The following is an 11,741-nucleotide window of genomic DNA, read 5'->3' as shown; positions in this document are numbered from 1 at the left end:
TCTTTGTAATTCATGTGTTATTCAACAGTGTTATTTTTAACTTCCAAATATTTGAGAATGCGTAATGTATCTTTTTTGTTATTCACTTCTACTTTATTTGCATTGTGGTCAAAGATCATGGTCAATACGACATCTCTGTATAGAAATATTTGAGGTTTCTTTTGTGTTTAGTGTATGGTCTACTTTTATAAATGTGTTATTGTGGTAGGGTCCCCTCCCTAAGGAAAAAAAAAAACCTCAAGGTAATCTGGCTGTGTGTGTACATGACAACAACCCTCATGATCTTGTAACATGAGACTACTTAATCAGACTGCATGTTTGTATCTGTACCATATATGGGAGACAAAGAAGTGAAAAATATATAAAGAACTATGCCACGTGGCATTTGGGGCTCAGTTCTTTGGGTACGAACACAACTGAGCAGTGCTGGCAGGAATACAGCTGCATCCTGGAAAGAAAAGCCTCTGTGTCACCACTGTGTGAGAATCCTGCTACATTACTTGGGGGCTTGCATCGGGATTCGGAGGCAGTGGTTTCCACCTCCTTTGCCACTGGGGATGTGAACCTCGGGGCCCTAGGAGAGGCGGCTTCACCTGGTGCCAGCAGACCTTTTGATCCGCAGGAGACTAGCCCTGCACTGGGGCAGGGACCCTATGTGCACCAACGGAATCCGTGAGGCCCAGGAGCCGGCTCAGGGAGCGCCCGTCAGACTGGTAAGAGCCCGGGTTCGTTTTGGCAGACCTGCCCCTAAGAGTCAGAAGGGGACCCTGATCACCTCCCAGCTTTGCCCTAGTAGGTCCAAGAGGGACGAGGAACGAAGCCGCAACTCTAAGGCGCTGGGTGCTGGCTGGTGGGTTGGAGTGGCCGTGTGATTGTGTGTGGGGATTTGTCTCTCGTTCATTTCCTGGGTCAGTGACTATGATAATTAGAGACAACTGTCTCTGGTCGGTTTACCTCAGAACGGGGACTTCAAGGAATATTCTCAAGCAGCTGCTGAAACTCCTTTTGTTTCGGGGAAACTCCCTGTCTTCTCCAGACTGACACGGACTGCGGGGGGGGGGGGGGGGGGGGGAGGAACAAAACAAAACAAAACAGAACAAAAGAAACCTGGAGTCTGCTCCTCTGTCTGACCTGCTAAGATTTAAACCAAGGAATTCTCTTTCTCTGCCTTCTGCTGGCACCTCGCCTCTTCTGCCTGCCCTTCCCCCCTTCCTGTTTCTGCCCCACCTGGCGGGCGGCCTGCACAACTGGCTCCCCAATGCCTCAGGCACCATCAACTCCTCCTCCCACCCTAGATGTCGAGGAGCAAAGACCTCGGATGTCAGATGTCCCCACCAACGTTCCAGGTAAAAATTAACCATGGGGAACAAAGTGTCTTCCGTGGACCCAAGTAAAACCTATTCAGTGTTTAAGCTAATTTAAGTTTGTTGGTTTAAGATAGACAATGTTTATCAACATTAAAAAAAAAAAAAGCTTTCATTCTACCTAGATTTAAGGTCAAATAAACTCATGTTATCTCTGTTCCAATTTGTTAGCAAAAAGATGACTTAAAGTAATGGTTAACTTTGTCTCATAGTTTTCATGGCTAATTGTTAGCATAGCTCTCAAAGTCTTTGGTAGCCTAAAACATTACAGTTTTTGCTTACATAATAAATTGGGATTAAATTCATTGGATATCCAACGAGATAAGAGACTAAAGTGCTTATTACTAGAGGTAAGTCTGTGCTTTTGACTTCTTGCAGAAAAACCAAAGATATTTGGATCTGTTGAAAAAACATGCTTTGTGCTTAATTGATTCATAGTTTGCCATCTAAGAAATTCTAATGTAACAGTTCATAATTGGTTACGACTTAGTTTTCACTGATGACTAAGGTTTCTGAGAGTTAAAATTCTGCTAAATGTAGTAAAGACTAATAAAAATTTAAAAAACTCTACATGTAAAAGAGTAGATATATAAAAAATATGTATATAAGCAATGGAAATACCTTTTTTCTTAAAGAAAAAAGAAGAGTTAGGTCAAAATCTAAAAGCAAAAGAAAGTTGTAATAAGTTTGTAAAAAAAAAATCTTAAAAAAAAATTATATCTGGTCAGGAGGTCTAAGGTTAAACCTTTAAATTACGCTAAATTATCCACTATCTTACAGACACAAAATAAAAGCCCGGTGGCCTTCCTGGAAAGGTTTAGGGAGGCTCTCATTAAATATACAGCTATCTCCCCTAATACCCCTGAGGCTGAGACGATTCTAAAAGACAAATATGTCACTGGACTGGCCCCAAATATTCAAAAAAAAACTGCAAAAACTGGCTGTTGGTCCAGAAGGGACCCTTGAGGAGCTCTTAAGAGCTGCCAACTGGATATATTACAACCAAGATCAAGAGGAGAATAAAAAAATAAAAAATAATAAAATCTGAGGTCTTAGTTGTGGCCTTATGTGCTATGTCAGACCGGACTTCCCGAGGTCCTGGCACCAAGTGCCATTTATATGGCCGTTCAGAGCACTAAAATGAGAACGTCCTCAGAGGGGACAACAGAAATGAAAACCCCATAAGCCAGGCCCCTTGCGTGGAGACAACCACTGGAGATCTGAATCCGCTCGGGGACCTGTATCTGTGAGGCTCAGATAACCATGTCCCTGCAAGGGACTGACGGGGCCTGGGGCTCTTCACCGAGGCTCCCCTGAACCAACTGTCTATCAGAAACCCAGAGCCTCCGGTAACTCTAAATATAGAACGAAAACTGGTTGATTTCCTTCTTGACACCTGAGCTACCTTTTCTGTCCTCCTTTCCACTCCAGGCCAAGCATCCAAACGCAGTATGACGATTAGAGGCATCTCCAGAAAACCTCTAACTGAAGTTTTCTCTCAGCCCCTGGGAGACATGTGGGGAAAACATGTCCTAAGGGCTGTGGAGAAAGTTGGAGAAGAGATTAAGGATGACAGAAAAGGGTTGAAATGGTTGCCTTAATAGAGCCTGAAACAGAATTTCTGACACAGTTGAGGACCTGTTTGAGGCTGGAGTGGAACCAGTCTATGTTCTTAGGTGACTTTCTCTGGCAGTGTTAAAACTGACAAAGCAGACATTTCTAGTTATATTGGCTTATGATTGGGAGACCAAGGGACACAATGAAGAAACTGCGGTGAGGGATCTTTCAGATGTGGATTGCAGAATCTAGGCTTCGTGAAGCAGGAATTGAGGAGACGAGTTGGTGGGAAGAAATCGGAAAAGTTACAGAGCCTGGAAGGATCGATGACATTGAAGAGTGATACAGCAAGAGTAGTAGAGTGATAAAAGGGGCGATCACAAGATTGGAACCAGAGAGTAGATGTAGACATTTGAGTCTTCAGACGTGGGCAGAGCTGGCTGACAGCCAGGTCTGGTGACAGCCAAGGGTGAGCATGGCCAAGTCAAAACCAGAGAAAAAGCATCAGAACCTTCCATTTTGTCGAAAACCTACTTTTCCAAATATTTTAATTAAGTCTTACTTATAATTTATAATTATGCTACATAGTTACAATATAAGTAGCATATGTAAATATACACTATATATAATGTATAATTATAGATTGCTGGGCATACCCAGCATGTTTTTAAAAACATAAAAGAAAAAAAGGAAAACTCCACGCATGTATATATAGATAAAAAATGACTAGATGAACATAAACCAAAATGTTAACAGTGAGATTATGGCTGATAATTTTTCTTTTGCGTTTCAAATGTTGTACAACAGCCAGTAGTATTTCTAAAATCTTAAAAGGCAATGCATTTTATATTTTGAAAGAAAATGGTGTACCCCAAGTGAACTTCGCTCTTTCAGGATATCTCAGGCTTGAAAGGAAGTAATATTCTGAACTATGGAACATATTGTCATGTATTAGTAGAGTACCTAATGCAAATAGTAATTCCAATGAGTCACTTCTTTCTGGCTCGTTTTAAACTATGAGATAGCAATCAGGCCTAATTATTTCAATTTATAAATATTTACTCTCAAGACAAGTTCCTTATGTTCATAATGTTGACTTAATAAATGCAGACTGACATTGATATATTACAAGACTTCCTTTCCTAAGGTTACGTATTATGTTGAAGGAGCTTCATGAAAGAGAAAAACAATAGAGCAGGCAAAGAATGCCTTCTCTGACGACCCAGTTTTAACTGACAACCTCTCCAATAAGCACACACATACATTTCCTATTCCCCTTTCAACTTTACTTCCCTCTAGGCCACTTATTAACATACTATCTATACCACTGGTATATGTGAAATCTGGTATACAGATATACACATGTATATTCCTGTGTCTTTGGTATATGTTAAACCAGAATTCCAGTTTACCTGGTTTGTGATAGGACATGAGCATTATTTTTTTTTGTTTCTGTTTGTTTGCTTGTTTGTTTTTAAATTTGAATGAGAGAGAGAGAGAGAGAGCACGTGAGCCCGGGAGAGGGGCAGAGGGAGAAGAAGAAGAGAGAGAAATTCCAAGCAGTCTCAGGGCAGAGCCCGACAAGACACGGGGCTTGATCCCATGATTCTGATATATGACCTGAGCCAAAATCAAGAGTCAGATGCTCAACTGATGGAAGCCACCCAGCCTGAGTATTTTTTTTTACTTTTTTAAAGCTTCCAGGGTGATTTTTACGAGTAGCCAATATTCTGTATGATCAACCCAGTTAAATCCAAATGGAATTTGGGGAGCCTTTCTCCTCTGTTCCATGAATATCAAAGCATAGTCTTGACAGTTAACATTCCTGTCACCTTTGATGCCCCAGCCGTTCTGAATACCTGTTCATTCCGTTCCTGGCTCACCACCAACCGGTAGAAACAACGCTGATGCACCTGTCCTCAGCATCTGCCTTTTTGGTCTCTCCTTTGGGAAATTTAACTAAACAAATCAACTGAAAACAGAAAAGGACGCCTAAGGTCCTTCGAAAAATAATTAAGTAAAGGGCAAATCACATCTCTTAGGTTCTTCAAAAAGGCAAAAGAGAAGAAAGACCTTCGATGGAAAAGTCACTCTGGCAGTAACTTGTCGAGGGCAGCTTGGAAATGTTTAACGACGAGCACAGAGCCACAGCTGGCCAGATTGCAGTAATGAGGCGTTCCAGACGCACCGGAGCACCGGCTGGCCAAGCTCACAGAGGCCGCTTCAAGAAGATTCATGGGGGATCATGAAGCAGAAGCTGGAAGGACACCCCTGGCAAAACCCACTCGGGTGACGTAAACTATACCTTAAAAAATCACTTTCATGGGCCACCTGGGTGGCTCAGTCCGTTGAGGGTCCGACTTCAGCTCGGATCACTACAGCTCAGCTCATGATCTCGGGGTTCGTGAGGTCCAGCCCCGCGTCAGGCTTTGTGCTAAGAGCGCGGAACCTGCTTTGGATCCTCTGTCTCCCTCTCTCTCTGCCCCTCCCCTGCTTGTGCTCTCTCTCTCCCTCTCTCAAACATATATAAACATTTAAAAAATAACAAATCACTTTCTTAACCCACATCATCCTTTTTGTTTTCAAGTTTTGCCTTTGAAATAATCACTGACTTTTAAGAAATTGGAAAGATAATACAGAGAGGTCCCGTGTACCCTCTCAGTTTGTCCACATGGCTGCACTTTGTGTCACTATAGGAAACTGGCACTGGTACATGTGTCACGTATGCCATTTCGGTCACGGTGTGTAGATTCATGTAACCATCACCGCCGTTGAGACACAGAACTAGTCTATCATTTTTCATTCCTGTGGGGTAAATGCCCAGAAGTACGACTGCTAGGTCTTCCTGGCAGGCTGATCTTTTTACCAGTGTGTTCCTCTCTGTTTCTGGAAATTTTCTTTGCTCTAAAGATTTTTTTTCTGACTAATGTTTGCATGATTCTTATTCTCTTACTTGCAGCCTATCTATATAGTTATAGCTGAATTGGATTTATTATAGACAGTTTATCACTGTGTCATTTTTTTTAACTTTAAAACTCATCAATAGACTTTATTTTTTAGAGATTTTAGGTTTGCAGGAAAATTGAACAGTGAGTAGAGAGTTCCCATATACCCTCCCTGTCCTTCCCTACCCCACCCCCATTTCCCTGTTATTAGCACCTTGCGCTAGTGTGGAACATTTGTTACAGTTGATGAACCTATAATGATACAGTATTATTAACAAAGTCCATCGTTTACATTAGGGTTCACTCTATGTATTGTATATTCTACGCGTTTGGACAAATGCATAATGCCACATATCTGCCATTGCAGTGTTACATAGAACATAGTTTCTGTGCCTTAAAAACCCCCTAGGCTCTGCCTATTCAATCTCCCCTCTCTCGCAGGCAAATCCTTGGCAACTAACAATTTTTGTACTGTCTCTGTACTGTCTGTGCAATTTTGCCTGTTACAAATTGTCACAGAGTTAGACTCATACAATATGTAGCCTTTTCAGATTGGCTTCCGCTACTTAGCAACATGCATTAAAGTTTCCCCCGACTTCTTTTTGTTTCTTTTTTGGTTCGTTTCTTTTTAGGACGGAATACTATTGCATTGTACGGATGTGTCATAGTCTACCCATTCACATGTTGAAGGACATTTCCATTGCTTCCAAATTTTGGTAATTATGAATAAAGCTGCTATAAACATTCCTGTGCAGTGTGTGTGTGTGTGTGTGTGTGTGTGTAAATTTCCAACTCATTTAGTAGACTCCTAGGAAAATTGTATCCATTTTGTTTCTCCAGCAATGGAAGTCTCCTAGCCAGCACTATTTAAAAAGAAAAATCAGTTGTATTTTTAATCTGTAGCCGATTGACATTTTTCTTTTACTCTGACCAGAATTTCTTTTAATCATAATACTAACCCATCAAGTCTGCTCTCTTTAGCCCAAAGGATGAAAAAAGGGGTAGCCCAGAAAGACAGAATATCTTTTCAGTATTAGCAATCATCTGACATTAATTGAACTACTGTTGTACCCAGAGTGCTAAACTAAGTATCAAAGATACTCTCTGTGCAAAGCCTTCTCACATTCAGAGCAAAGAAGTAGAAACTCACTCAATACAGATTCTATAGGACTTATTGTGCTCTACCTCCATATATATTTTGGTGATAGAAATGAAGAGATTTTTAAAAAGTATTATCTGACTGGCATAGGGAATCATATACACCACATAATTATGAAAGAAAACTGAGAAAATTAAATGAAGTTAACTGAAAAATAGTTCACGTGGGATTAGATTTCAAAAAGCAAAATTAGTTTATCAAATGATTAGTTCATATTGAATGAAAAATCGTCACCTTATTTTTAAGTTCATTCTGAATTTGATGTGTTTTTGCTTAATGTTTACCCTTTAAACCATGAATTTTTTTCTTCAGCTGTCCATGGTTTCTGTCTGCCAAACTACAGATAAACACTAGACATTCTTAATACAAAGAGTACGCTTGTGATGTGTTAATGTTTATCTCAGGAAAAGGTGACTTTGCTACCACTTACATAATTTAAGTCTGTGCTGTTTTCAGCTACTAATAATTTATACAACGGAGGGTGAAATGCATCTTTCATTTTCTAAAAAAAATTTTTTTAATGTTTATTTATTTTTGAGAGAGAGAAAGAGACAGAGCACGAGTGGGGAGGGGCACAAAGAGGGAGACATAGAATCTGAAGCAGGCTCCAGGCTCCGAGCTGTCAGCACAGACCCCAATGCAGGGCTCGAACCCATGAACCGTGAAATCATGACTTGAACTGAAGTCAGACGCTTAACCGACAGAGCCACCCAGGTGCCCTGCATCTTTCATTTTTTTATTTTATTTATTTTATTTTTTTATTATTTTTTTGCATCTTTCATTTTTTTTTAAATAAACAATGGCAATATAAATATTCTACATTCATCCTGAAAGTAATAGAACTCTAATAGAAAGGGAGGAATAAAATCTGCCTGCTTGTATAACACAATGCAAAAGTCATTCAGAGACATATGCAGATTTCACCCTTCAGTCTCAACAACCTTAATTCTTCAGTTTATTAATAGGATGCGAATCTACTCCGCCCCTGCTTTGTAACACAGCTCAGTTCTGCCCACACCTTCTTCTTTCCAGTTGCCTGCATGAACCACCCCATCAGGATGGATACCAGTGTGCCCAGGCTACCTGATGCACAGCGTGCCGTGTCTGGTACCTCTGAGGGCCGGGGAACCTTGGGTTGACCTGGGGGCAGAAAAGGACGGGTACCTCTAACCAAGCCCACCATGGTCTTCCACAGACACTCTGTCTCCTTTCCAGTGTCTGCTTAATCCTAAATGACCAATTTAAAGCAGGGCACACACTGTCCAGATATTCACATAGATATTCCATAAGTATTTACTGAGTATCCACTATGGGCCACACCTTGTTTTGGTGTTGGTATGAAAGCAGTGAACAAAAGAAATTCTCTCTCATGGAGCTTATATTCCTGTTTGGGATATAGATAATGAATAAATATATAAGGAGAAAGATATACACATATATAATGCAATGGCCACAGTAATAAATGTCACTGAGAAAAGTAAAGCTGAATAAGAAAGTAGAGATTGGCAGGGTGACAGGTCATAGATGTGTCAGGGAAGGCCTGTGTCAGAGGTCAGGTGGTGACCACTGAGTGAAGACCTAAGGAAGACCTAAGAGAAAGGTCATATGGATATGTAGAAAAATAGAGTCCCAGGCAAGTGCAAAGGCCCTGAGGTAGGATCATGTTTGTCACATCCAAAAAGATAAGAAGCCAACATGACTGAGAAAGAGTGAGTGAACAGGGGGTAGGTAGATGAACTCTGAGGGGAAGCCAGGGACCCGATCATGGGTAGCTTTAGAGGCAATGAATAGGCTATTGGATTCACTCTAAGTCAAGTGGAAAGTTATTGAAAGGTTTTTGCTGTTTGCTTAGATCTAGCTTCTCTTTTCCAGCAACCACCTTGGATTCTGAAGGAAGGACATTCCTTCATGAGGCTCTTCTATGGGAGGGTGGTTATTTGAGAATGAATAATCGTGGTAGAAGTGACAGAAAGAACTGTCTTTAGAACATACTTTCAATTTAGAGTCAAAAGATTTTGCTGGGGAATTAAATAAATGGTGTGAGCAAAACAGAAGGGCCAAGGGAGAGGCTGAGTTTGTGCGGCTGAGGGACTAGGTGAATGGTATACCATATTCCGAAATGGGCAACACTGGGGGCGGAACAGATATCTAGAGAGATTTCAGGAAACTCCACTACAGTAGATGCTGGAACTTAACATTTTATTTTTTTGAGACAGGTGTATGGCCTTCAAGAATACCCCAAATTCATAAATACCACCATAAGCCTTAATATTTCCCATAAGATATAGTAACGTGGCCTCTTTTTAGCCTCTTAAAAATCTCTCCCTTGCTTGGGAACAATTACACCAGAGGCCAGAGCACCCTCTTGAAATGGTGTCACAGGTGTCTCGTATTCCTCTGTGGGACCACCTGACGCCCCCATCTAGAGTGTGATTGTTCCACAGAGAAATTTGACATTTCACTCTAGCATATCCCACACTTTTCATTGTTAGCTAAAAATTGTTTCAGGCATTTCACTTCTGTCATCAGCATTAGCAGTTAGTTTCCTTTTTGGACACTTTTCAAAAAGAAATCAAATTGGTTTCACCTTATGAGTGTTTCTGAATATGGGACAATGACTCAGCATAAGAAAGAAAGCCAAGCGAAGGCAGAATTGCTAAATCAGCTATGAGCATCTCTCACCAGCTGAGTAGATCATCAGGAATATCGACATGCCCATCCCCAAAGTATTCAGCTGTATGAATCAGTAAAATTTGAAATTCTTTCAAGTTATGAGCCAGGGAGTCTCACAAATGATTAAAACCATGAATTTTAAATCCAAGAATGCCAATGATCTACTGTCTGAATTTATTACATTCAGTTTCTGCTAATTTGTTCTATATCCTGTGTCCTGTTGGTAGAGTTGTGCAGTCCGAGACTCCTCCCCTTCTGCCCTATGATAATGCAGAGCTTCCCCTGCCTACTTTTAAGAATTTGTTAAGAACATCAATAAAGTTTTAGAAATCCTAAAGAGGACATGTTTGAAACAGAAAAGCCTTGGTGCAAGTCCCATCTCTGCCATTTACCAACTGCGTGACTTCCAGAAAGTTGCTTAGCCTCTCTGAGCATGTTTCTCTCTCTTTAGGTGGGGATAATGACACCTAACTTGTGAGGTGGTTGAAAATGAACCAGAGTTAGGTCCCTGTGGTAGTCACGAAGATGCACTACACAGTTTGTCCTTCAAGAGATCCTGCTACGAGGAACTCAGTTGGCCAACATCTCTGGCTGCCACCTCTGTGGATTCCCTGCACCCTTAGAATATCTAAAATTTTTGTCTCCAAGAACCAATTTTCACCCCAATGGGGGCAACATGGCCCTTGCTGAGGAGACACCCCGGACGGCAACCTGAGTTCTAGTTCTGCACTAACTGATTACTCAACCATTTATAAGTCACTCTCGCTCTTTGGGACTCCGTTTTCTCATCTGTAAAATGAAAAGGTTGAACAACGTGCTGTTGAAACCTCACTCGCAGCCCTGGAGTCCTATGAGTTCTGCATGGCACTGGTGGACACAGCGTAACTGACTTCTCCCGCCCTCCCTGCTCCCCTCCCCACCTACCTTTACAGATAGGACACGCTGTCGCTGTATCTTATCGTGATTGTTAGCTTGCGTGTCAGGCTCCCTCCAAACAACATGAACTGCTTGAAGACAAAGTCCACATGCATGTGATACAGTAGCTGGCAGGAAGCAGGCACCTGGTCAATGTTTGTGGAATGGGCTGCACAGTGTACCTACAGGGTGAACTAGATGCAACTGCCCAGGTTAGACCTTTTGACAGCAAATCTATAGGTTAGCTCAGGCTAACTATGGAATTAAAGGACACCTGCTCTGTACTCTAGCTCTCAGGTCGGTGTCTGACATTTTGGGCAGTCTAGAGATGTTTAAGGAAGGTAAGTTGAAGGTAAGGAAGGTAAGTAAAGAAGGTAAGACAGGGAAAAGGTAGACAAATCATATTGTTGCCAATATTTTATTTCTTCAAAAATTCCTGGTAACTTGTAAAAGGACTTCAATCTAAAGCGGAACCTGATTATATGAAATGGAGAATGTCGCACGCGCACCTCCTAGAAGAACAGAACTCAAGAACCTGGAGACTGATTTCTCAGAAATGTCTGATGTACAGAAGACCAAGATTTATCCCCTGACCAATGAGCAACTGCCAAGAATCTTTTCCCATTCTCAAGCCATGGAACTCACTGCTTGGACTCTGGCTGGACATCCCCCTCTTTGCACAACTTGCCTATAAATACAGCCTGCTCCAAACCCTCAGCAGACTCACCTGTAGCCTGCAACGTCACGCATTTATGGAATTGCAGTTCCTCTGCTGTTCCCAAATAAACTCAATTTCTGGTAATTTGAGCTTGCCTCAGTTTACCTCTTTATTTAGGTTGATAAACTTTTAGCTATACCAGATTGTTCTTCTATAGACCCAGCAGGTTAGTTAATGAGTTTGGTCAAAACTGGGGATGTAAGCATATTGCCATTGAATTTTTTTTTTTTTTTTGCTCTTTATAGTATAAATCTATGTCATAAAAATTAAGAAGGAGTAGTATAGATAGCACTTTCTAGCTTCCAAAGGACTTTCTTATCAATTATTTCATTGTAGGCTCCAGAAAAATTTCATATTGTGCAAAAGGTAGTCAAACTAATTAAATTCACTGAACCAGTAATAACCACATT

The 11,741-nt window shown here is 41.1% G+C and overlaps 1 long non-coding RNA gene across 2 annotated transcripts; it reads left to right on the top strand.

Moving 5' to 3' along the window:
• On the top strand, positions 1-11,420 carry LOC109250261 (uncharacterized). Of its 2 annotated transcripts, XR_008419959.1 has the most exons (3): positions 1-1,346; positions 2,796-5,210; positions 10,150-11,420. It is a non-coding gene; the product is annotated as an uncharacterized LOC109250261 (long non-coding RNA). The 2 variants fall into 2 exon arrangements; XR_008419960.1 differs by having other exon boundaries at positions 2,796-11,420.
• The last annotated feature ends 321 nt before the right edge of the window (positions 11,421-11,741 follow it).

Source organism: Panthera pardus, unplaced genomic scaffold (assembly GCF_024362965.1).
Source record: "Panthera pardus isolate Hobbes unplaced genomic scaffold, ASM2436296v1 HiC_scaffold_7, whole genome shotgun sequence".
Lineage (NCBI taxonomy): Eukaryota > Metazoa > Chordata > Mammalia > Carnivora > Felidae > Panthera > Panthera pardus.
The sequence above is the reverse complement of the archived record's forward strand: the minus strand, read 5'-3'. Positions and strand labels throughout refer to the sequence as shown.